The sequence below is a fragment of the Manis javanica genome, chromosome 1, assembly GCF_040802235.1.
Source record: "Manis javanica isolate MJ-LG chromosome 1, MJ_LKY, whole genome shotgun sequence".
NCBI classification, from domain to species: Eukaryota; Metazoa; Chordata; class Mammalia; order Pholidota; family Manidae; genus Manis; species Manis javanica.
In genome coordinates this window covers 79,202,202-79,228,470 of record NC_133156.1, presented here as the reverse complement: position 1 = coordinate 79,228,470, position 26,269 = coordinate 79,202,202, and the positions used below count along the sequence as shown (strand labels likewise).

General features: G+C 35.6%; 1 long non-coding RNA gene across 1 annotated transcript in view; it reads left to right on the top strand.

Moving 5' to 3' along the window:
* LOC140848414 (uncharacterized) overlaps window positions 1-26,269 on the top strand; it is a 350,146-nt gene that overhangs the window by 203,940 nt on the left and 119,937 nt on the right. Inside the window, exon 3 of the long non-coding RNA XR_012129248.1 lies at window positions 7,260-7,374. This is a non-coding gene — a long non-coding RNA (uncharacterized lncRNA). The remainder of the gene's footprint in view (window positions 1-7,259; window positions 7,375-26,269) is intronic.

Below are 26,269 nucleotides of genomic sequence, written 5' to 3'. Positions count from 1 at the left end.
AGAAAGAACAGAGGAAAGCCGGCAACCTCCTCATTTACAGACAGTATACTTCTCTGAATTTAGCAAGACTCCCTCCCCACCCTGAGCCTTCCATGGAAGTGTTAAGATGTTGAGACATGCATTATGTTTTACATTTCTGGTTAAGTTTTGCAGAAAATCATATGGCTAAGTAGTACTTGTATTATAATGGGAAAAGGTGTGAGGCAAAGCCCTCCAAAAATGAAATCCACTTGTCTGTTTGAATTTGACATGTTTTATTACATAGTAAAACCTGTCAGCTAAAATTTTAGAAGTTTACACCTAAGTTGTGACTGAAAACAGGTAACCTTCCTTTCAAAACAGGTATTATGAGTATATAAATGGAAATTTTGGTAGCTGTGTACTTGTAGAGTTATCTATTTTGCTTGCAAAGTGAATTTAAAAATTTTAAGAAATGTTTCTGGTATTTAAAAAATACTAAGAATAATTGAACAGAATGAGAACTTAGGAAACCTACTTTGTAACAGTAGTTCATAGCAATATTTTTGAATTTTGTTCAGTTCACTCATCTCACAATGCCTTTAGTCTATATTAAAGAGCATACCTTTCCAAGATTTCACAATGCAATTCAAAGCAGTTATTTAATGATGAAAAAATTTAAGGATACATGTATATTTGAATAATACTAAGTAAAATCTATTCCTAATAATTAAAATGTTTTCTAGCTACTGAAAACTTTAAACACATTTTTTTTTCCTTTTACGAGATTCATATATTTCTTTAAAGCTGAAGGTATTGTGCTGGGTTTCTGAAGTTCAGTCTGTAATTTTTTTTCTAGCAAAAAATATGTGGCTAGGAGGAGAATTTCCTTGCTATATTGAAACCCTAAATTTATTTTGGACTTCTGATTTTGTCATTACTTTTGCTTTCTCTTGCATCCTGAATGAGGGGGATGGGAGAGAAAAGCACAGAGGGAAAAAAGTGGGAAAGAAGGGAAGGAAGGAAGGGAGGAAAGAAAGAAGTGGGACTGTCAGAAGGAAGTAGAGAAGAAAAGAAGGAGAAAAGGAGAGATGTTTTGAAGAAGTGTGTACATGTTGATGAATTGACTCTTGTGTGTTTTTTTGGTACCAAGGAGAAGTGTGATCCTGGCGGCACCTTACAGAGAGCACATCTTAACCTTCAGAAGAACAGGATTTAAAGAAACTGTGTGACTCAGAGGATAGTTTGGCATCGGGTTTGTGAGGAAAGGAAGTTTTGCTTTTGTATTGCTCTTCAAATATAAGAGAAAATTGTTTCTGCCAACATAGATAAAAAAGCTATCCAATTATTACAACGCCAGCTTTCTCTTTACAAATATCAAGTGTAATTAAAGCAAAAAACTAAATATTATAGAGAAAATAAGATGGAAAATGTTGGCTGTTGGAAGTTGGCTTGGTATGGGCTTTGTGGATGGATGGTATTTAGTAAATTGTACCAATTCTGTTGTACGTTTTTAGGCAGCATCAAAGGCTGAATTACTAGTTTGTGTGTTCTTCAGCATTAGCAACAGCCACACAAAGATACATCATCTGCTCAAATATTTTTCCCACCTGATAATTTTTGTACAACCAGGCTGTGAATAGTCATAGACTAAAAGCTTTCCATGTTGTGTTACACTCCTGTGTGTTTTTTAAAAACCATTATTTCTGATAGGCCTGTTCTGTGTTCCCCTGACCTTTGCCTGAAGGGCTGGGGCTAATTTGTGTGGTCCTTTTCCTGGCATTTTGCCATTACTCAAGTTTCTCTGCTTTCTTTTAATGCTTACTTAAATATTTTCTCATCTTACCCTTAAGCAAAATGTCAAATTCTTGGCAGACAAAACATTGCACTTCCTTGAATAAAAGGAAGGCAATATCCATTTCAGCACTTCATCTATCTATTTAGTAGTAATGTGTATCCTCTGGGCCTTCTGTAAATACTGAGCATCCACCTGAAATATTGCAGTGTTAGCTGACAACAGCAGAGAAAATATATATCTATATATTCAATGTTTTATACATGTGTATGTATAGCTTTTATGTTCACTAGGGCCTGTGAACATGTTTTTTCTTTTCTTACACAATCCTGGATGTTACTCCAAGTGTCTGTTAAGAAAGTGGCATTATGAAAGTGCTAAAAAAATGTGGTAAACTTACATATATGTACTGAAATGAAAAACTGCCTGAGATCTATCAGTTGAGACAAAAGAAAACAGTTATAGAACAACAGGTGTAGTATGATGATCCCTAGATTTAAATTTTACAGAAAAATGTTAAGAAAATATAAAAGAAACTGTTAACAATGGTTGTTCTAGATGAGGAGCATTGGGGAAAAATGCAGAGGATTTTAAAATGCATACCTCATTAAAAATAATGTAGTGGTAGTTAGTGGTAGAGAACATCTAGAAGCTGAGGAGTTTTACTCTTTACATTTCATTTTTATGTGATGGTAAGCAAATTTAAATAGGCTTTAAAAATATTTTATGAAAGTATTTTCTAGAATCAAAGAGCATAGAACCATTCAGAGGATAAGAAGGAAATTATAGAATTGATTTATTATTGGTAGTAGTTTATATTACCCTAATCAGTTATAACACAATGTCCTTTTCCTCTTTTCTATCGCTTGGAATTCTGTTCCCTAACTAGGCATTTGGACTTCTCTATGATGTTTGGAAATTTTTACTCAGCTATAGGGTTGCTGATGTTTGTCATGAGGGCAGGGGTTGGGGGAAAAATGGATGGGTGGGTTTGGTATGAGGCTAATTGAGTAGCCTCATGTTACAAAATCCATAGACAAGGTCAGAAGAGCAGGTCCTTTGGCATTTTTTGAGAAGGGCTAGGGTAGAAGAATTCGTGTTTAAGGAACAGAGATATTAATGGAAAAAAATAATGTTATGGTGACTGAAGCCAGTGGTGACTCTGGGGGGTAGGATCCTTATTATATTTTCACCTAAACCAAAATAAATCAAATATACACACTAATCAAAGAAAATGCATTTAAAAAATTAACCTGAAAGCTAGGAGTTTCGTAGAATTTATGTTTCCTCTAAATTCAAAGAACATTTTATTAATTCTGTAATACATCAAGAGGCTTAAAATGTCTTTGGTGCTTCATTGAAAGTTTAATACTTTTCTAATTTAATAAAGCAGAACCTTTGCCTTTTACCTCCTGCATTCTGCTTTCTAGATTCCCATTTTCTATATTACTGTGTCCCAAGAGATACAGAAAATTCTGGATCTTGAAAATAGAAAATGTTTTGGATAACATTTTTTTAGAAATTTCCCCTGGTATCCACAGTTCTGTAGTCCTGTTGTTGGGATATCAGTTCCATGAGCCCTGGCCATATTCCCAGTCACCATGGAAGAGTAATTCATTTTATTCAACTTTATATCCCAAAGTGTTGAAAAAATTGAACTCCTCTCCCACTCAATAGGCCTCTCTTATCTCCTACCTATTTGCAGTCACTGCTTCACATTTTTGCCAGTGATTCCAATTAGAAGTGATCTTCAATGGCTATAAACAAATGCCTATGGTTGACTCCTCCACAAAAAAGGGGGAAATACATTTATAAATGTTAAAATTTCTCATTGTGTAACACATGGTTGGTGAAGTTACTGCTCTGATGGATCTTTCTCTGTGTAACTTTTGCTTATGCTTTTTGTTTTCTAATATGCCTCTGAGGATGAGGATGTGTGCACATTGCTGTTGTTTTTTATGAGTTCAAGAGACTGTCCCTGCAAGGTAGTGATATTAAGTAGCTTAAATACAGTGAAATATATTTTTGAAGAAATCACTCTATGTTTTTATTCATAGACTTGCTTATTAATATGCTGAATTCTTAAATTCACCCAGCATTTCTGAGAAGTACCAATATAAATATATACATCTGAAGGAGATCTAAAGACATACTCAAATACTTATGGAAAATGTAAATAAGATACAAAAATGGAACTTTTTTTATTAGTTCCACCTGAGACCCTAAGACCAAGAACCGAATTGGTACCATATATTCTACATTGGAAGGCAAGGTGCCACACCTCCGTGTTGGACATTCTGATAAAAAGTGTCAATGAAAAGTTCTTTAAATCCAAGAAATTTCTTTGGAGAGAACTTTCAGGGTGGGAAAGGGAAGGTATAGGAATTACATAGGCTTTTACAAATTAACAAGGAAAAAGACAGTAACTACTGCAACAAGGATACAGATAAGCAGACAGTTCAGAGAAGCAGAAACCTAAAGGGTCAACATGAATTATGAACAATTTTCATCTTTATTAATAACAGGGTTCATGCAAATTAAAGCAAAAGCAAGATAACATCTTGAACTTTTCAGGCTGACAAAAGGGGAAAAGACTGACAGGTACAAGTATTGGCCAGGATGTGGGGAAGTAGTAACCCTCTGGTAGGAGGGTAATTTAGCACAGTCACTTTGGAAAATAAAAATCAGTATATTTTTGTAAATGGGTATACCACAGCATGTAGCAATTCTACTTCTGGGCGTATATCTTAATGCTGTACTTTCCAATAGGATAGCCACTTGTCACATGGTAGTTATTTAAATTTACATTTAAATTAATTAGAATTAAATATAATGAAAAATTTAATTCCTCAGTCATATGAGACACATTTCAAGGGCTTGCTAACCACAGCACAGAGCATTGCCATCACTGCAGAAAGTTATATTGGATGGTACTATCCTAAGAAAATCCTTCCCATCTGCACAAGAATTGCAAAAGTTGTTCATTTCAGTGTTATTTATAATAGCAATCTATATGTTTATTAGCAGTGAAATGGAAAAATAAATGGTGATATATTCACACAATGGGTTATTATATAGTAGTTAAAATAATGAACTGGATCTAACTTTAACAACATTAATAACTCAAGAAAATAGGTTGAGAAAAGTGACTCCTGAATGTTAAAGTAAGAGCCTATTTACATAAATTAAAAACAATCACAAAACATTACCTAAGACACATCCTGAGTGTGAGTGTGTTTCCTCTCTTTCTCAAAACATGAATAGGCTGGATTAACATCAATTACATAGTAATGATTACTTCTGCAGTAGGCGGGAGAAAAAAGAATGATACTGAAACTATGACTTTACCTGGAAGTTTATATATTTTAATCTGAAGCATAGATGAAATAAATGCTGGCCTATTTTTTTGGTAGGGATTCAATGAGTGCTTTTGATACTATCTTTTGCAGCTTTCTGTATTTTAATTTCTTTCAAAATGGCTAGATTATGTAACATAGCTGAATTATATGTGAAGACCAAAAATTGTAGCTGTTATTTATTATTACCAAAATATAATAATGTTAAGAAGATAAAGAATATAGTATTAGGCAATATGAGCTCTCAATTATATCTACTAAGAGAAGATGAGTAAATAATTTCCTAAAGTATTATTGAGGCATTGGAATGCATATTTAATTTTGCTTTTTGTTTTGTTTATGCTAAAAACAAAATATGTTCTAAATTGTATAACTGATTGACAGTTGGGAGATGATGTAGAAATGTGGTGGATTAAGGGGAAAATAAAAATCAGAATATTTATATATATTACTAAGTAGATAATCAAAAGTTGACTATGGTTTTTCTGGATATTTTATTTTTTCTTATGTAATGTACTTCCTAAGAAAAATACTGATTAAACAAAATAGAAGTTTAGGCTGTATTTTTGGATAAATGTATATATTACTTTATTGTTTTGTGTGCATTTCTATTCTTTACTATTAGATTTTCTCTCTTTTTAATGAAATATAGGTGACACATACCATTGTATTAGGTGTACAAAATAATGATTTGATATATATGTATATTTTGTGAAATGATTACCACAGTAAGTTAACATTCACCAACACACAGTCACAATTTTTTTTTCTTGCAATGAGAAGTTTAAAGGTCTGCTTTCTCAGCAAGCTTCAAATATACACTAAAGTGTTCATTTATTAGATTAAAAAGGTCTTTGAGAGAGTTATTTTCTTCATTGACATTTACCTACAACTCCTAACATAGGCTAGATATACATCAGACACTTTTTTGAATCAACTATATTGAGTGATAATTTACATTAAATTGAACTCATTTTTAATCAGATAGCTTATGAGTTGGGGCAATACATTCTCCCTGTAACCTATACCACATGAAGGTCTGTGATCCTTGAGTTTTCTCCTTATGTCATGCCATGTACAAGTTAACTCAAAATAGACAAAAGGGTAAAAGCAAAAACTAGAAGACATAGAAATAAACATAGAAGAAAAATCTTTATGATTTTTGTTACACAAATATTTCCTTGATGGAAACAAGTGATACTATTAAGAAAAATGTAAAATTGGACTTCATCAAATTAAAAACCATTAAGAAAATTAAAAGGCAGTCACAGAGAGTCTTTGCAATATATGTATCTGACAAAAAGACTCACAACCTGAATATACAAAGAGCTCTAAAAACTGAATAAAAGAAAGCATACTAAAAGTGTGCAAAAGATACTTTATAAATGAGGGCATAAAAATTCCAGTAAGCAGTTAAAGATGTGCTCAACATCATTAGTCATCAGAGAAATGTAAATTGCATCCATATTGGGACACTATTATGTACTCATTAGAGTATTGATAAAGTTAAAAAGACTAAATTTGGTAAGCATGGGAGAGGATGTAGAGTAACTAGAAACTCATAGGTGGCTGGTATGAGAGCAAACTTGTACAGAAACTTTGGAAGAGTTTTGTAGTTTCTAAGTTAAATGTTCTCTTACTCTGTGACCCTGAAATTTTTCTCCTAGGTATTAATACAGAAAAGAAAACATATGTCCACACAAAGACTTGTACACAAATATTCAGAGTCATTTTGTTGACAATAACTAAAAACTGGAAACAGTACAAATGTTCAACAGAATATCTTCTTAGCATAAAGTACTTAATAAATACTACTACTTTCCTTTTCTCTGTTTCTTATTCTGTGGTGTAAATTCAAATAAAATCATGAGTGACTCAACTAGATGTTGTTTTATCATCTATACAGATTTTCTTATTTGATCAGGCAGGAAGAAAAAAACCCACAATATTCTGTCAAATTCAAAAGTCTTTATAGTAGTAGATATTTGCATATTTTGTGAATGAAGTAATGCAAAAGAAATCAATTAATTTAGCAACCTAGGTAGATTTTGTAGACCACTCTGGATAAACAGATGAACTATATCAGGTGATGCTTCTAACCACGGGATATGAGCTAAATAACCTTCTTTTTTTTTTTTTTAATACCTTAGCTTCTTCAATGGACTCTAATGGATGCAGTATGTTTCATCATTTTCACCAGAAGGAAGGCACTCAGCATACTAGCCCAACTCTCTTGGTTGTGTTGCAATGTCAACAATTTAGAAGGTAAGCCTTCAAACTGTTTGAAATAGCATAATTATTTCCTTGATGGATACGAATCTGTATTCGTTTCTTATTGATGCTGTGACAAATTTCCACAAACAGGGTTGCTTAAAACAACACGAATTTATTATTTTACATTTCTAGAGGTTGGAAGTCCAAAATGGGTCTCACTGGGCTAAAATCAAGGTGGCGGCAGAATTTAGTTCCTTCTGCAGGCTCTGGGGAGAATCCGTTTCCTGACCTTTTCCAGACTCTAGAGGCTGCTGGGACTCCTTGACTAGTGGTCTCCTTCCATGTCCAAAGCCAGTCATCTCATCACTCTAGCCCCTGCTGCGATAATCGCATCCCTTCTGACTCTCCTGTTTCTCTCTTTCTCTTGTTAGGATCTTGTGATTACATTGGCCCAATTAGATAGTCCAAGATAATCTATCTCAAGGGCCCTAATTGAACCCTACCTACAAAGTTCCTTTGCCATGTAGGTAGTATACTCACAGGGTACAGAGATTAGGACATGGACAACTAGAGGGGCCATTATTCAACCTATTACAAAATCTTTTAACAATGGAAATATTGATAATTAAAAAGAGGAATGTTCAAAAAAATCAAATCTGTAGTATGGACAGTTTTCTTGTGTGTTGAGAAATCTGAGCATATAGATATGTAGGTTACTTGAAATATTTAAGAGATTTTGGCCTTTTAGTGTAGCAAGTAAGGCTCATACATCCAATTTAAAATGTACCATTGAGTAATTTGATATAAATTTGTGACTTTAAATTGAAATTTTATCATCTACAATAATACCAGAATGTTTAAGAGAACATAAGGTAAACTCTATAGGATTTCAAAGAATTATTTATACACCTGGGAAAATTTATTCAGCCAGAGAATTAGAGTACTTAAAGGCTAATGAGATACATTTATGAATTCTGTTTAAGTGGCTAATGAGGTAAAATTAACTAAGTTTGTAAGTGGAATACATTTTAATTAAAGGCTTCTTTAATATGGATTATGAAAACTGCTATATTTAAACACAGTCATGGTATGTATAATTTAGGCATATTGGAAAAACTTTAAAAAATATGTAGCTTTAATAATTAAAATATATTTTTTAAAAGAGAAGATTCTTAATCATTGTATGTATGGATATGTATATATACACAGAAGTCATCTGAGCATCATGACATTCTCTTGTAGGCTGATACTTCTCATCATATTTTGTACTCTCTTTTTTTAGGATTATTTCTAGGATCAGATTGAGGGCCTCATAGCAAAGTGAGATATTTATTTTATAGTTGTGCATTTCGAACCATCAGCTTTCCAAGAAATATTAAAAAGAGAGGCAAATGAGTTAATCAGGAGTAATCTATTCTTAGTAACATGTTTATAAACTATTACTTCCTTGAATAAGAAATGAAATCCCTGTTCATTTAAGTTATTGTTGGAACTGGGGATAAAATAGAGGGTCACATCAATGGCATTGTATAAGTTTGCTGGTTTTTAAAATGCATACTGCAAAACAGAAGAAAGTTTCCTGAAACTAACCTCTCTGTCTAAAACACTAGGACAGTGAATTTTTTTAAAAAAAGGGAATAAAAAAGTAATAGTCATTTATTGGGAAAATACTCCATTCTTTACAGTTTGTTCAAATAAAATATAATTATTCAAAATAGACTTAATTTTCCAGGGTAACTTCATCTGCATTTATGTCACTGGAATTAAATATTTGCAAGTGCCTGAATACTTATAATCTGTAATGATCCCATGTTAGGTGCTCAAGACATTATTTCCTGTAGATGATAAATTGCTTTTTTAAATTTGTCAGTCATTCATTTGTTCATTCATAATTGAGCTCCTATTGTGAAGCAGAAATTTTGAATGTTACTGAAACAAATATAAAAAGACATGGTCTTTGGCTTCTGTGTCCCTGCGTTTTCATCTATGCACCAGGAAGTAGGAAAATGAACCAAAATGGTACTTGGGAAAAAAGGATGAATAGGATAAAAAATATATTTAATAATACTAAGATGACACCAGATAATAACAAAATTTGCATTTTGTTCTATCAATAAGGCTTACAGAAAGAGAGCAGTAGTTTATCTGGTGGATAAAAACAAAATGATTTTTTTCAAAAATTGTCTTGGCTAACAACTATTGTTTATTCTCGTGCTTGGAAGACTATTGTGTAAAACTAGCCATATTTGATTTCGCAAAAGCTCCTTTAAAATTTATATATGCTGAGTGCTTCTATTATTGTACCTTCCTCTATTTGCCCTCTAACCTCCCCTTGCCTCCAGAAAAGCATCAACAAAATAAACCCACAAAAAGAACAGATAGGCAATATCCCTCATCTGGACTCATTTTCATGTAGGAAACCAAGTCCTTGTTTTCTGTTTCAGAATTTCTTACAAAGATACATTCATTGTGTGAAATTGTTGCTTCATGATTTTGAACCTAAGACAAAAAACAGCTTTCAATTCTTGATTATAGCTTCTCAAAATGTACAGTATAATTAATGTTGAAAGAACGATTATATTCTAAGTCCTTGTTTCACACTTTCTCTTGTTTCTAACTTTGGGAATTTTAGTCACATTTTCAGAACAAAGGTGAATCTTGTGGAAAACAGAAATAAAGGGCAGGTGTGTTATAACTGGTATTAATGCATATGGCAGTATTTCTCACACATTATATTTATGTTTGAATAATGAAGAAAAACCTCCGTCCCAGATGTTCAACTATTCAGGGAGGCATTATCTGTTCATTTTATCTAAATAATGTCTCTCCACTGAAACCCTTGTTTCTGTATAACTGCACACAGGTTATTTCTATATATTATCACACATATAAATTATCACATATTATTAGCTTGCTTACTTAGTTTGGTGCCTTCTACTTGGAAAATTAGCTCCATGAAGCAGGAGCCTTTTCTTTTCTGACACATAACAGACATTCAAAATATATGTGCTGAAGGAGTAAATGGATGAAAAAGAAATCATTCCATTTCTGACTGGAAAAATTTACAGTGGATACAATTTTAGGTTCTGATAACTGTTTTCAAAAAATTACCAACCACAGGCAGGTCAAATATACTTCTCATCTTTTTATTTATTTTTTGTCTGTTTCAAAAAGATTTTTTGGCAAAAGACCAGTAATACAATCTTGACTCTGAAATACCGTCCGTTTTAGTGAGCAATTCTTACATCTGCTACATGCTGAGAGCATGGGTATTTAAGCTGACAGATGTCTGTTGTTAAAATGAGGGATGTAGTCCAGACCTGGCAAAAGAGTAATGCTTGAATGTGAGATTCAGCACAGTGACTGTGCTTGTGTAATAGTGACCAAGGATTGGCTAGGGCAGATTAGCTAAAGGAAAAATTATTGGATTGTTCCTGACCCTGACACATTTGTATTAATTTCTGTTATGATATATTTCCTTATAGTAAGTAATTATTAAACATGAGTATGAAACCACTTAGAATTAAATAGAAGAATCTTAGGTCAATAATAATGCATGGTAGAATGCCTAAGGAATTTTTTTATCCCTCTGAGTTCTCTGGGGAGGAGAGAGAGATGTAAAAGACAGATTGCATCACAAAGGGAATGGAGATCATAGAGAAGTGGGACTACTGGCTGCCTAGCTGCGTGGACATAGCATCCAAAGAATGGTGATGAAGGCTGTCACTGGGGTTTTCTGGGAATTGGGCAGAGGGGAATTGGTTGGGAGTTAAGAATAGGAGTTCATGAATAAATTTCTCATGTCTTCTCCCTATGTTAGGCCAATCCTGTGGCATGTTATCCATTACCCAAGAGGGTAAACTGCAGGACTGAGCCCAGGTTCAAATGGTAACTATTCATCGACACCTTTTATTGGCCTTCTTCCCTTCTTTATCTCATTCCTTCACTTGCTCATTCTGCTTCCTGAAATTATAAGTCAAAACCTACCTGCATTCCTCATACTAGTCATCTGAAGACACATCCTTCTTATCTGATAAGTTCAATAAACCAACCTAAAAACTTCCATTTTAAGAGCAAGCTTGAGATAAAAGCATGTTAAAATTGGAACAAAGAGCAGATAAAGAAAGATAACATTTTCTCTGGCAGAGGGAATATATAAAGTGAGGATAAGAGTTCAATGTGAAGGTAAGAAACTGCTAGCAAGGCAGGGGGATAAACTAACTTTATTAATAAATACATAAAGATTTAATTCCTTTTAACATCTTTGGGTTGCAAGACTGAGTTTCTGAATGAGATTCAGCACAGAGTCAAAGAACCAGTGGTTATATTTTGAATACTATCTGTAAGATTTTGTTATGAAAACAGTCATTTTTTCTTAACATTTCTCCTTTCATTCACAATATCATCAATTTGATCAAGGGATCCTGCTCTTTAAACTCCATTATTCTCTGAACTTCCCTCTCTGTCTCAAGTTCATATTGCATTTCATTGCCAAATGTGTCTTAGTAAAATACCTCTTTTATCACATTAATTCCTTATTCAGAAATTCAAAATGACTTTCTACTGCATAATGAACTCAAAAGCATGGCTCTGTAATTTATTACTACCACACTGAGGCAATAGGTGTGAAGTGGGTATGTCTTGGACAACCTGGGATATGTACGTCACCCTTGCTTTTCATCTATGATTATCTGCAAGGTCTGAACTTCTTTTTTAACAATGACTTTTGTCCTAGTTTGGAATTCATCCTTTTCATCTTTTTCTGTCTCTTAAAATCTGTCCTAATTTTCAAGAAGAAGTCTTCCCAAAAGCTATCCCAACTATTTGGTTCACACTTCCCTTCTTAAAAGGTTAGTCTCTCCTGTATCATATAGTTCTTTCCTCGAGAAGTCTTGTATTGCTTTCCCACTGTTTTATAGAAATGATCCCTGCTTTCTCAGGATCATGAACTCCTTCAAAGAGTTAAGTGACTAACAAGTGTTGTAAAGTCCATTTTGGCCCCAGAAAAAAACAGTCACCTACACTGGGAAATTTTAAGACATTTTAATGAAGGGGCTCTTTGCAAAAGTGTGGGTGAGAACCTCTAAGGGATGGCACTGTATCCTGGGGCTAACAACCAAAAGATACTCTTATCACATGCTCTACCTGAAGGGACAAGTGGAGGGAAGGAGCAAGTTCCCAGAACCCAGATGGAGAGGGTTATCAGACCGTAGCTGTGGCCAGCAGAGGGATACAACCACTTGGCAAGAGTAATAACTACTCTAATCTTATTTTTCTTCTCTACTTATGATGTAATAACTACTCTGATCTTATTCTTCTCTCTACTTATGATGCTATGTGATGCTATTTTTTACCCCCAAATGTTAGTTAGCTAGTACATGGATGATCAAGTAGCCTGTCCAATGAACCTGGTCTAGCAGTGAAATTACTGCCATACCCATAGCCCTCAAATGAATGATCAGGAGAGGAGCTCAGGCATGTTTATCCCTTCTTTTGTCAGTCCCTTTCCATTTTTGGAAGGAGTTTTATAACATTTTTCACATCACAAAGTAGAATATAGGATACAGAAAAGATAACTCATAAATACATGCTGAAAGATTGTTGATCTGATATTAATTTTTGACATTTTGAGATTTAAAAATATTTATTGGAATATTGTTAATTCATTTTAAGCAAAATAAAAAAATTAAAAATCTATGTATTTCTTAGTTCTTACAATTAATGTTTAATTATCAAAGATGAAGAATAATTTCAGTTTCAGTCATTTATTTCTAGTTTCCTCTCACTGTTTATTGACCCATTTGAAAAAAATAAACATGCTCAGTGTTAGCATGCACTGTAGAATTTACAAATCACTTTAATATATATATCAGTCTTTGTGTCTTCAGCAGTTGTCTTTGAGTTCATTATAAACAATTCTCCATATTCATATTTCATATCATTTTCAAATTCTTTTTTCTAACCTGGTTTAATTTCTGTTGATAATAAATATGAGACTAATGTCTTACAGATTTCACTCCCTTCTTCATTAGCTCCACAGATTTTTCTTGGCCTCCAGAAAGGTGTGGAAGCTTTTTGAAAGATGTATTTTTAAAAAATGCAGAATTATACTCTGATACATTAGAAATAATGTACTTCATATCCATTTGCATTTGGTCTGTGATTGTAATAATTTATTTCTTTGTTTTTTTTAAATTTTATTTTGGTATCATTAATCTACGATTACATGAAGGACATTATGTTTACTAGGTTCCCGCCTTCACCAAGTCCCCCCCACATCCCAGTTCACAGTCACTGTCCATCAACATAGTAAGATGCTGTAAAATCACTACTTGTCTTCTCTGTGTTGCACAGCCCTCCCTGTGCCTCCTACACACACTATACATGCTAATTGTAATGCCCCCTTTCTTTTCTCCCGCCCTATCCCTCCCTTCCCACCCATCCTCCCCAGTCCCGTTCCCTTTGGTAACTATTAGTCCATTCTTGGGTTCTGTGCTTCTGCTGCTGTTTTGTTCCTTCAGTTTTCTTTTGTTCTTATACTCCACATGTGAGTGAAATCATTTGGTACTTGTCTTTCTCAGCCTGGTTTATTTCACTGAGCATAATACCCTCTAGCTCCATTCATGTTGTTACGAATGGTAGGATTTGTTTTTTTCTTATGGCTGAGTAATATTCCATTGTGTATAATATGTATATATGTACCACATATTCTTTATCCATTCATCTACTGATGGACCTTTAGGTTGCTTCCATATCTTGGCTATTGTAAATAGTGCAGCGATAAACATAGGGGTGCATCTGTCTTTTTAAAACTGGAGTGCTGCATTCTTGGGGTAAATTCCTAGAAGTGGAAATCCTGGGTCAAATGGTATTTCTATTTTGAGCATTTTGAGGAACCTCCATACTGCTTTCCACAATGGTTGAACTAATTTACATTCCCACCAGCAGTGTAGGAGGGTTCCCCTTTCTCCACAACCTCTCCAACATTTGTTGTTGTTTGTCTTTTGGATGGTAGCCATCCTTACTCATGTGAGATGATATCTCATTGTGGTTTTAATTTGCATTTCTCTGATGGCAAGCGATGTGGAGCATCTTTTCATGTGTCTGTTGGCCATCTGAATTTCTTCTTTGGAGAACTGTCTATTCAGCTCCTCTGCCCATTTTTAAATTGGATTATTTGCTTTTTGTTTGTTAAGGTGTGTGAGCTCTTTATATATTTTGGATGTCAACCCTTTATCGGGTCTGTCATTTTCGAATATATTCTCCCATACTGTAGGATACCTTTTTGTTCTGTTGATGGTGTCCTTTGGTGTACAGAAGCTTATCAGCTTGATATAGTCCCATTTGTTCATTTTTGCATTTGTTTCCCTTGCCCAAGGAGATATGTTCAAGAAGAGGTCACTCATGTTTATGTCCAAGAGATTTTTGCCTATGTTTTTTTCTAAGAGTTTTATGATTTCATGACTTACATCCAAGTCTTTGATCCATTTCAAATTTACTTTTGTGTATGGGGTTAGACAGTGATCCAGTTTCATTCTCTTACATGTAGCTGTCCAGTTTTGCCAGCACCATCTGTTGAAGAGACTGTCATTTCCCCATTGTATGTCCATGGCCCCTTTATCGAATATTAGTTGACCATATATGTTTGGGTTAATGTTTGGAGTCTCTATTCTGTTCCATTGGTCTGTGGCTCTGTTCTTGTGCCAGTACCAAATTGTGTTGATTACTGTGCCTTTGTAGTAGAGCTTGAAGTTGGGGAGTGGGATCCCTCCTACTTTATTCTTCCTTCTCAGATTGCTTTAGCTATTCGGGGTCTTTGGTGTTCCCATATGAGTTTTTGAACTATTTATTCCAGTTCATTGAAGAATGCTGTTGGTAATTTGATAGGGATTGCATCAAATCTGTATATTGCTTTGGGCAGGATGGCCATTTTTACAATATTAATTCTTCCTAGCCAGGAGCATGGGATGAGTTTCCATTTCTTAGTGACCTCTTTAATTTCTCTTGAGAGTGTCTTATAGTTTTCAGGGTATAGGTCTTTCACTTCCTTGGTTAGGTTTATTCCTAGGTATTTTATTCTTTTTGATGCTATTGTGAATGGAAGTGTCTTCCTGATTTCTCTTTCTACTAGTTTATTGTTAGTGTATAGGAAAGCCACAGATTTCTGTGTGTTAATTTTGTATCCTGCAACTTTGCTGAATTCCGATATTAGCTCTAGTAGTTTCAGAGTGGAGTCTTTAGGGCTTTTTATGTACAGTATCATGTCATCTGCAAATAGTGACAGTTTAACAACTTCTTTACCAGTCTGGATTCCTTGTTTTTCTTTATTTTGTCTGATTGCTGTGCCTAGGACCTCCAGTACTATGTTGAATAACAGTGGGGAGAGTAGGCATCCCTGTCTTGTTCACGATCACAGAGGAAAGGCTTTCAGCCTCTCGCTGTTCAGTATGATGTTGGCTGTGGGTTTATCATATATGGCCTTTATCATGTTGAGGTACTTGCCCTCTATACCCATTTTGTTGAGAGTTTTTATCATGAATGGATGTTGAATTTTATCGAATGCTTTTTTAGCATCTGTGGAGCGATCATGTGGTTTTTGTCTTTCTTTTTGTTGATGTGGTGGATGATGTTGATGGATTTTTGAATGTTGTACCATCCTTGCATCCCTGGGATGAATCCCACTTGGTCATGGTGTATGATCCTTTTGATGTGTTTTTGATTTCTGTTTGCTAATATTTTGTTGAGTATTTTCTGCGTCTACGTTCTTCAGGGATATTTGTCTGTAGTTTTCTTTTTTGGTGGGGTCTTTGCCTGGTTTTGGTATTAGAGTGATGCTGGCTTTGTAGAATGAGTTTGGGAGTATTCCCTGCTCATCTATTTTTTGGAAAACTTTAAGGAGAATGGTTATTATGTCTTCTCTGTATGTCTGATAAAATTACGAGGTAAATCCATTTGGCCCGGGGGTTTTGTTCTTTGGTAGTTTTTGATTATGCTTCAATTTCGTTGCTGGTAATTGGTCTGTTTAGATTTTCTGTTTCTTTCTGGGTCAGTCTTGGAAGGTTGTATTTTTCTAGGAAGTTGTCCATTTCTCCTAGGTTTCCCAGCTTGTTAGCATATAGGTTTTCATAGTACTCTCTAATAATTCTTTGTATTTCTGTGGGGTCCATCGTGATTTTTCCTTTGTCGTTTCTGATTCTGTTGATTTGTGTTGACTCTCTTTTCCTCTTAATAAGTCTGGCTAGAGGCTTATCTATTTTGTTTATTTTCTCGAAGAACCAGCTCTTGGTTTCATTGATTTTTGCTATTGTTTTATTCTTCTCAATTTTATTTATTTCTTCTCTGATCTTTATTATGTCCCTCCTTCTGCTAACGTTAGGCCTCATTTGTTCTTCTTTTTCCAATTTTGATAATTGTGACATTAGACCACTCATTTGGGATTGTTCTTCCTTCTTTATATATGCCTGGATTGCTATATACTTTCCTCTTAAGATTGCTTTTGTTGTATCCCACAGTAGTTGGGGCTTTGTGTTGTTGTTGTCATTTGTTTCCATATATTGCTGGATCTCCATTTTGATTTGGTCATTGATCCATTGATTATTTAGGAGCGTGTTGTTAAGCCTCCATGTGTTTGTGAGCCTTTTTGCTTTCTTTGTTCAATTTATTTCTAGTTTTATGCCTTTGTGGTCTGAAAAGTTGGTTGATAGGATTTCAGTGTTTTTGAATTTACTGATGCTCTTTTTGTGGCCTAGTATGTGGTCTATTCTGGAGAATGTTCCATGTGCACTTGAGAAGAATGTGTATCCTGTTGCTTTTGGATGTAGAGTTCTGTAGATGTATATTAGGTCCATCTGTTCTAGTGTGTTGTTCAGTGCCTCTGTGTCCTTACTTATTTTCTGTCTGGTGAATCTGTCCTTTGGAGTAAGTGGTGTGTTGAAGTCTTCTAAAATGAATGCTTGCATTCTATTTCCTCCTTTAGTTCTGTTAGTATTTGTTTCACATATGTTGGTGCTCCTGTATTGGGTGCATTTATATTTATAATGGTTATATCCTCTTGTTGGACTGAGCCCTTTTTCATTATGTAATGTCCTTCTTTATCTTTTGTTACTTTCTTTATTTTGAAGTCTATTTTGTCTGATACTAGTATTGCAACACCTGCTTTTTTCTCTCTGTTGTTTGTATGAAATATCTTTTCCCATCCCTTGACTTTAAGTCTGTGCATGTCTTTGGGTTTGAGGTGAGTGTCCTGTAAGCAGCATATGGATGTGTCTTGCATTTTTATCCATTCTATTACTCTGTGTCTTTTGATTGGTGCATTCAGTCCATGTACATTTAGGGTGATTATTGAAAGTTGTGTACTTATTGCCATTGCAGGCTTTAAGTTTGTGGTTACCAAAGGTTCAAGGTTAGCTTCTTTACTCTCTTACTGTCTAACTTAACTTGCTTACTGAGCTATTATAAACATGGTCTGATGATTCTTTATTTCTCTCCCTTCATATTCCTCCTCCTCCCTTTATCATATGTTGGGTGTTTTGTTCTGTGCTCTTTTTAGGAGTGCTCCCATCTAGAGCAGTCCCTGTAAGATGCCCAGTAGAGGTGGTTTGTGGGAGGCAAATTCCCTCAACTTTTGCTTGTCTGGGAAGTGTTTAATCCCTCCTTCATATTTAAATGATAATCGTGCTGGATACAGTATTCTTGGTTCGAGGCCCTTCTGTTTCATTGCATTAAGTATATCATGCCATTCTCTTCTGGCCTGTAAGGTTTCTGTTGAGAAGTCTGATGACAGCCTGATGGGTTTTCCTTTGTAGGTGACCTTTTTTTTCTCTTTGGCTGCCTTTAATACTTTGTCCTTGTCTTTGATCTTTGCCATTTTAATTATTATGTGTCTTGGTGTTGCCCTCCTTGGATCCCTTGTCATGGGAGTTCTGTGTACCTCTGTGGTCTGAGAGGCCATTTCCTCCCCTAGTTTGGGGAAGTTTTCAGCAATTATTTCTTCAAAGACACTTTCTATCCCTTTTTCTCTTTCTTCTTCTTCTGGTACCCCTATAATGCGGATAGTGTTCTGTTTCGATTGGTCACTCATCTCTCTTAGAATTCTTTCATTCCTGGAGATCCTTTTATCTCTCTCTGCATCAGCTTCTCTGCATTCCTGTTCTCTGTTTTCTAGTCCATTAATGATCTCTTGCATCTCATCCATTCTGTTTTGAAGTCCTTCCAGAGCTTGTTTTATTTCTGTATTCTCCCTCCTTAGTTCTTGCATATTTCTCTACAAGTCCATCAGCATGGTTATGACTTTTGTTTTGAATTCTTTTTCAGGAAGACTGGTTAAATCTATCTCCCCAGGTTCCTTCTCAGGGGAAGATGTAGAAGATGTCACAGCTGTCTGGGTTAGTCTTGTCTGGATCAAATTTTTTTGTCTTTTCATGTTGATAGGTGCAGTGGAGTGCTATTGACCCATCTATCTGCTGGGAGAGTCAAGACTCCATTTGGCTCCTGGCCTTTCTTTACTGGGACAACTGTGACCCCTAGTGGCTTGTGTTGGGCAATTGCATGTAGACTAGGTCTCTGTATCTTGCCTGGCCAGTATGGAGGAAGCTCCCTCACTGTGGTCCTGGCCTGCCTCAGGCCACTGCTCTGCTATGGCAGGGCCCCAGAGGGGTAATGGACCGGGGACTGTTTGGCTGTTTACCTCCATGAGGGGTCTCAGAGCTGTTGCCCAGGGGGTTAGTGCACCTGGAGTTCCCTGGAATTTCCAGCTGCTGGACTGTGACCCGGGATGCTTCCGTCCAGTTGTGCTGTCTCTGTACCTTAAAGACTTTCAAAAAGCACTTGCTTTTCTTTGTCACAGGGGCGCTGGCTTCGCGACCCGCTCACAGGTCTTACTGTCCTGTTTCCCTGGTTTCCAGCACCCCACACATGCACTGTGTGTCTGCGCTCTGGTGTGGATGACTATGGCTGGGTGTTCAGCAGTCCTGGGCTCCCTCTCCCTCCCCACTCTGACTCCTCTCCTCCTGCTGGGAGCAGGGGTGAGGGGCCTCGGGTCCTGCTGGGCTGTGGCTTGTATCTTACCCCTTTCACCAGGCGCTGGGTTCTCGCAGGTGTGGATGTAGTCTGGCTGTTGTTCTGTGTCTTCTGGTCTCTCTTTTAGGATTAGTTGTATTTGTTGTATTTTCAAAAATATAAATGTTTTTGGGAGGAGATTCCCACTGTCCTACTCACGCCGCCATCTTGGCTCCCTCAATAGTTTATTTCTTTAATGTTAAAAGAATGAATTGGTTGATAAGGAAACTTTTTTGCTACTCTGAATATCAATGCAGTAGTTTCTATTAAAAAATACCTGTACTTTTTATTTTTGTAAGACTATTTGTCTCCTTTTTGTGTTCCTAAATTCAAGTTGATCTCGCCTTTTTTCAACCTGATAAGCACTTGCATTTTCAATATCCCCTTGTGCTATCAGAATCAAAACTCTGGTGCAGTCTCTGCTATCATTTAATCCCTGTCATTATCATTTCCACATCCTGCTTCCCTATTTACCATCAATCTCCCCTGCATCCAAATTTGTTCTTTTGTATGGTTTGGACCCATTCTTTGAGATTTAATAGTTTTTTCCCACCAATTTTTGACGTGTCACATTTGAGTGACTTTGAGTGGTAAATCTCCACCCTCCTCCAATATTCTCCTTCCATTTCTTTTTGTTCTTTCCTGACGATACCCGTTTGCATTGACTTTTATTTAAGAAAATGCTCCCTTCTGGTTTCAGTTTCTCCATTCAAACAATAACCTCTTCATTAGCTTCAAAAAAAATTTTTTTTGGTCTCCAGAAAGTTGTGGAAGCTTTTGAAAGATGCATTAAAATTTTTTCTATATAGTTTTAATTCTTCTTGCTCTTTCTTGTGTCACTTTTTATTTAGATATTCTATAGTTAGTATCCATGGAAGTAAACTTACTATGTTCTTTCAACACCAGCCACATCTTATGAAAAATTTTTGCTCACAAAGAAGGTTAAGAAAAGCCATGAAGATTTATTCTTTTCTGCTCTTTGCATCATGTACATGAGGTTAGCATGCTGCTTTATCCCAGTCTGAAGTAACAGACTTGATAGAGCCTGATGCTTGGTTCATTTTAAATAGATATTCTACTTAATAGCAAGGTTGAGAAACTCCTGCCAAGTCTAATAGGCATACATGCTTTCAGGTAAATAGAGCTCATAACTTTACAGCCCAGAACAGCAGGGGTTGAGTCAACTAAATTTTTTATTATAGTCATTTAGAAATTCATTTAAATATTGCTCATCAGCATCCATCGATCTCACCATTTTTCATGCAGCCTGAGAGGTTGGTATACACGAAGCCTAACATATTAGAATCTATCAGATTGTTTATGCAAAATTTCCTGGTACAATGTGTTGATTTCATTTTATGGTTTGTTTTAGGCTGTAGCAGTACTAAAGTAAATTCCATTTTAACTTAGACTGATGCATCCTGTTTAGTTCTAGTTACTTGGGGTTGATTGGTGTAATGAATTTCTCCCTTATTGATCTACAAGTTAATCCTTTCAAAGTCAAAGAGTTTATGTGCATAATAATACAAATACACATTTTTGTTGTTTCTGCCTCAGTACGTTCTTGCAACAAGAAGTGATTTTCCTGCCTACTGAATGAAAATCATTGCTTAAAACTAGGATAATGGTAATTGTTTATCTGCACTGAGTGATATGAGGTTAAAAATATTAAGCTTTAGCTTAATCTGACATATTTACATTCTGTGATACAAATATGAATTCAGGGACCTATGTCTTATGTTGTTCAAAAATTATATTTTCTATGGCTTCTCATGCAAAAGATTATGAGAATTTATATTGATCTCTATGAATTTGTGGATATTTGATGTGTATATGGTTAATATACTATTTTTGTCCACCCAGAAAGAAGCTTTGTCTTCTTCAACCCTTACGGTGTCATAAACCTCAATATTCCAAGAAGCACCTATCAAAGAAAACAGAAATTCTTGTTTGGCCTTATAGATTTTACTGATTATAAATAGTACTAAAATATGAACTATGATTATTTTTTGGTGTCTGTGAAGAACAGACCTTCAATCCCTTTATAGCAGCACCGAGATTGAACTTAATTAAAAAACAGCAAATTTACATCATTAAACATCCAGAGACATTGGCTTTGTTGGGACCTATTTGGCACCCTCTGCCCTGTGCTGTGATGCATATTGAAAGTGGCAGGACATGGATGCTTCAAACCCATCCTAAGCCGTCTGGCCACCTTTATGCAGTTATGGGGACAGACCAGAAATACCTGTTTCAATGTTATAAGGTTTATCATACTGTATTATAAATGCCATTTCTATGCCCATATATTCCTAGAAAGTATAAAATTTTCAGAGGGCCTCCTAGAGAGCAGTCATATGTTTTTTCTCTACCAGTTATGACTTAGCATGGTGCCTAGCACCTTATAAACACTCAGTAAATCTTTCCTAAGTGAAGCCTTTTAATAATGTGCTTACTGTAAGTGAGGAATGAGAAAAGGTTTAGTGACTATACAGATATTTCCTGGAACATGATCTAGTTGTTGAGATGGTGAATATGCAAAAAAGGCACAAGGTCCCCAGTGACTGGTGCCAAATACATATATCCTCTGGGGATCAGTGTGGGCGAGCCCTCACTTTAGGCTGGAAAAGGATTCACCATGAAGGAAGAACTTGAGCAGATTGTTCAAGAACAGCTTGTGTTCACCATGGGCTAGTGTTGCTTAATGATTATTTTTATGATCATTATGATTTTATGATTATTTGTTTTTGTATTTCTACTGCCTACCATGCCGGTATAAAGTAGATGTTTCCTGAATGTTTTTTTGAAACCCTTTTCGATGAAGATGGCAGGTTGCTTTATAGTCAGAGCATGAGGTGTACCAAATTATGAAATTGCATGGCTTATTTAGGCAAGGAAGTGTTCCTGGACCATCCTGGCTGCAGCAGGAGGCAGCTATGGTTTGCATAACAGACCACAGAGACGGAACACAAGTTCTGGTCCTGACAGCACGCCATGGCTCTATAAACTCAGGGAAGCAGCCTTCTCTCTGTGAGTCTCAGACGTTAATCCATAAAAGAAGAAATAGCATATCTATTAGTAGTTTCTTGTGAGAATTGAGGTTATGTATCTGTCATGGACTGAATGTTTATGCCCTTCTGCAAATTCATATGTTGAAATCATAATCCCTGGTGTGATAGTATTAGGAGGTGGTGCCTTTGGGAGGCAATTAGGTCATGAGTATGAAGCTATCATAATTGGAATTAGCACCCTTATAGGAAGAGACAGGAGAGAACCTTCTGTCTGTCTGTCCGTCTCTGCCAGCACCTTAATCTTGGACTTTCTAGTCTCCAGAAATTTAAGAAATAAATGTTTGTTGTTTAAACCATCCAGTCTATGGTATTTTTATCATAGCAGCCTGAACTAAGGATGCCAAAATGCTTAATTAGTTGCCTGTTGTAGAAAGTTCTTAATTATTTTTGAGAAATGCAAGATGGAAGTGGAAACAGGATGTTGAAGCCAGGTGGTATTTGATTTTTAGTTGAAGAGTTAGATGGTATTTAAAAATTGTTCTACAACTCTCCTGGGGTCACTCAAACGATGCATTACCACCATCAGAAATGGTCTTTATGTCTCAAAAGAAGTGAGCCCAAAGCGATCTTCTGAATGATTATGATTGTGATTCCCTGGCCTTGATTTACCATGAGGCTCCAATTTTTCCTTGGCTACAGGTAAGTACACATCCAGGGTTCTCTCAGCCGACAAGAGCTTGGCAGTGTGGTTCAGAGGCTCTAGCAACCCAAGAATGTACATGTTTGAAAGAATAACAATTTTCTCTTCCACTTCCAGTACATATTGCAACTCCTGGACTTCACTGGTAGAGTTCATGTGAATTTCATAGGGATTCAAGACATTCTGTAATTATCAGATCCTTACAGCTCTGTCATTTGGCAGTGGGTGAAAGCTACGCTACAGAGAAAGTCAATGTGTTGGGTGTTTTCCATTTGCCTGTGCAGATGGACTTTCTACTGTCTCTATTTTTCTCTGTGCCATGGCCTCACCTGAGCTTCCTTAACCTCAGGCTTTCTGTTGGGGTTTCCAATGGAGGGCAGTGTGGAACACTAAAAGGGGGAGGGGCAAATGATTGGGGTTCCTACTCCATCTATTTCTTCCCTTCCAGGCTGAGAATTGGCAGTAGCTGGGTTCTTTTGGTAAGGCCACAGCTCCTGGTGGGCAAACCTCACCCCAGAGGTCTGGTGGATGCTCTCTCTCCTTGCTGCCATGGGCACGGCATGGTCATGGCTTCCTGCTTCTGTGGGTACTCGGAGCCTTCCTCTTCTCTTATGTGTTTTCTTAACCCTTTCCAAACCTTTGTAAATTGTCTTTTCATTAAACTTTATTCAGTTATCACTTTGAATGAGTAAACAATTTCCTGAGTCCCACTATTGGATTCTGACCAGTAATTAATTGATATTAATTGTAATAAAATATTTCGTGAGTAGCATTGTTTCGTAAATCCTTGTTCCCAGCCTAGCAAACCCATCACCAGATTTGAGAGGCAAGCTTAGCTCTGCTTAGAACTGAGGTTTGTTGCTATGCTTGTATTTATGCGATACTGAGTTTTGCATCATTGATCTTTTTACCTGATCATTATATATTAATAAAACCTAAAAAAGTGCTAGCATTTAGGTCTTATTTGCCTTTTATTTTGAGAAGCATATTTGTGAAAGTTGAAAGTGTTGGAGGAATGCTCCAATGGGAATCAAAATGACTTACACATTGAAGTGAGCAACTTGATGTCAGGTTTGGCATGAACAAATGTTTGTTACTGATAAAAAGTAGATCTTTGTAGAGGTGTTAAGAAGATGTCACTCAGTGATCAGCCAGTTTTGCAGTTGAAAGTTTTACCCTCAAGTTTTGGGCTTTTTATTAGACTTGGTTCAAATGAAAAGCTTTTTCCTTTTGGCTATTAGGTTTATGCTTGAAATATTACTCTCTCTTTATATGTTTGCTTTATGTTTGATCTAGAAACATAGAGATGCATCATTAGGATGTTAAAAGTACGTTTATTAGTGAGTAAAAGATGGGATGAGGATGCTCTTGGATATTTATGTTTGTTGACAAAAGCCACACGATGTGAATACATATTGTATTCAAGATAAAGCCATCATTAGGCATGATTAGAATTTATGTGAAAATAAGATAGAGAGAAGAAATAAATTGTTGGTTTGAACAAAGTGTTATCTTTTTCTTTGAGGGAACATATTCCAATGCTTTTGTTTGTTATTATCATTTCAATGGGATGTATTCTTGAATGACAGATGATTATGTGACAAATAAATTTTGTCTCAAGCAGAATGATCTAGCACCACATTTTGAAGGCAATGGTATTTAATGTTCTATTTTTAAAGTTTATATCATATTATTAAGAATGTAATAGCTTCTCTATCCTGTATTGTCTTGGTCCATGCTGACAATAAATGGATAAATACAGTGCATACCAGGGTTCCTCTGGTAATACCATGAATATGACACATGTCATCTTATGATAAATTGGCTCTGTGTCTGTTCAATTTGAAATCTAAAGCTCTGGAGGCAGAAGTGTTAGGAAGCAGGCATAATTCTGGCATACAGAGGCCTCAGATGCACAAAATTAGTGTGCATGGAACAGATAACAGAGAAAGAGATACGCAGTGAGAGGAAGTTTGTATAGGTTTGTGGACTTCCTGGGGTTTAGGTAGTATTGGCAGATGTTAGGTGGGAAAAAAACATCTGTAAGCATGATAATGAGCATTCCCAGAATCTGAAGTGACAACTGTATCCAGCACAAATGCTGTCTTATTGCCCTATTTGCATACCAATTAAATTTTAAAATAAAGAAACAAATATTGGGTTACTGAATATGTTTGACAAATAATCTGTAGGGCTTACTCAATACAACTGGGTCAGGCATATTGGCTGTTTGACAGATGTTGTGTCTATGAAAGATTTAAGCAAAAAAAATGTATCCAGATTGTTACCACCCACAGTTTTTTAAGTAGGAATCTGGAATGGGTTAGAGATGGTTTGATACCCTGAGGCGGCCACAATGGAGTGCTTTTTCTCTTTGCTCTGCTAATGCATTCAATAGGTAATATTTCATGTTTAGTTTTTGAAGTAGGAAGTTTTAAAAAATACAGTTGTAGATTTAACATTGCATTTCTTGATATCTAGCTTTTTATATTTGAATTTGATATTATTCATTAAGAATTTGAATTCGATTTTTAGAGATAATTACAATGTTCATAGTCATCAGAACCTGAGGGCAAGATTATATGCAGTGAAGTTGTCAAAGTCTTCTCTAGGAGCTTGAAAAGTTGGAAAACAAATATATCCACTCCCAAATTTTGGATATTTTCAGGTATATTCCATAATTTCTGGATTTTGAGATATAAAGTATACATTATGTTTTCAGCATGCCTTCTGAAGGGAGAAATCTGGATGTGACATATTAAATAGAACAATAAGACTCTAATATATTAGAGTTCAGTTTAATAAACATACAATCTCCGTAGGTAACAGGTACTATGTTAAGTCCTAATGATGCAAGCATGAATACAACATGGTCCAAGATCTTAAAAACATTATAGCCTTGCTTGGAAAACATACAAACATAGATTATTTCAGTATAATCGATATGCACAAGATGAAAACTAACACACCATAAATCTTTCTTGTAGGAGTCTACATGTGATAATTCTTCTGGGAAGTTAGATACCAATTCATCTTTGTTTTATACAATGGACATTTTTCTGAAATGTGTACAAATCAAATATGTAAATTGAATCATTTCCCTTGATTATTGCTTCAGAAACACATTTTATTGCTATTTGCATGTTCTTTTCATTTGGTTTATTTTCAATAGGTGTTG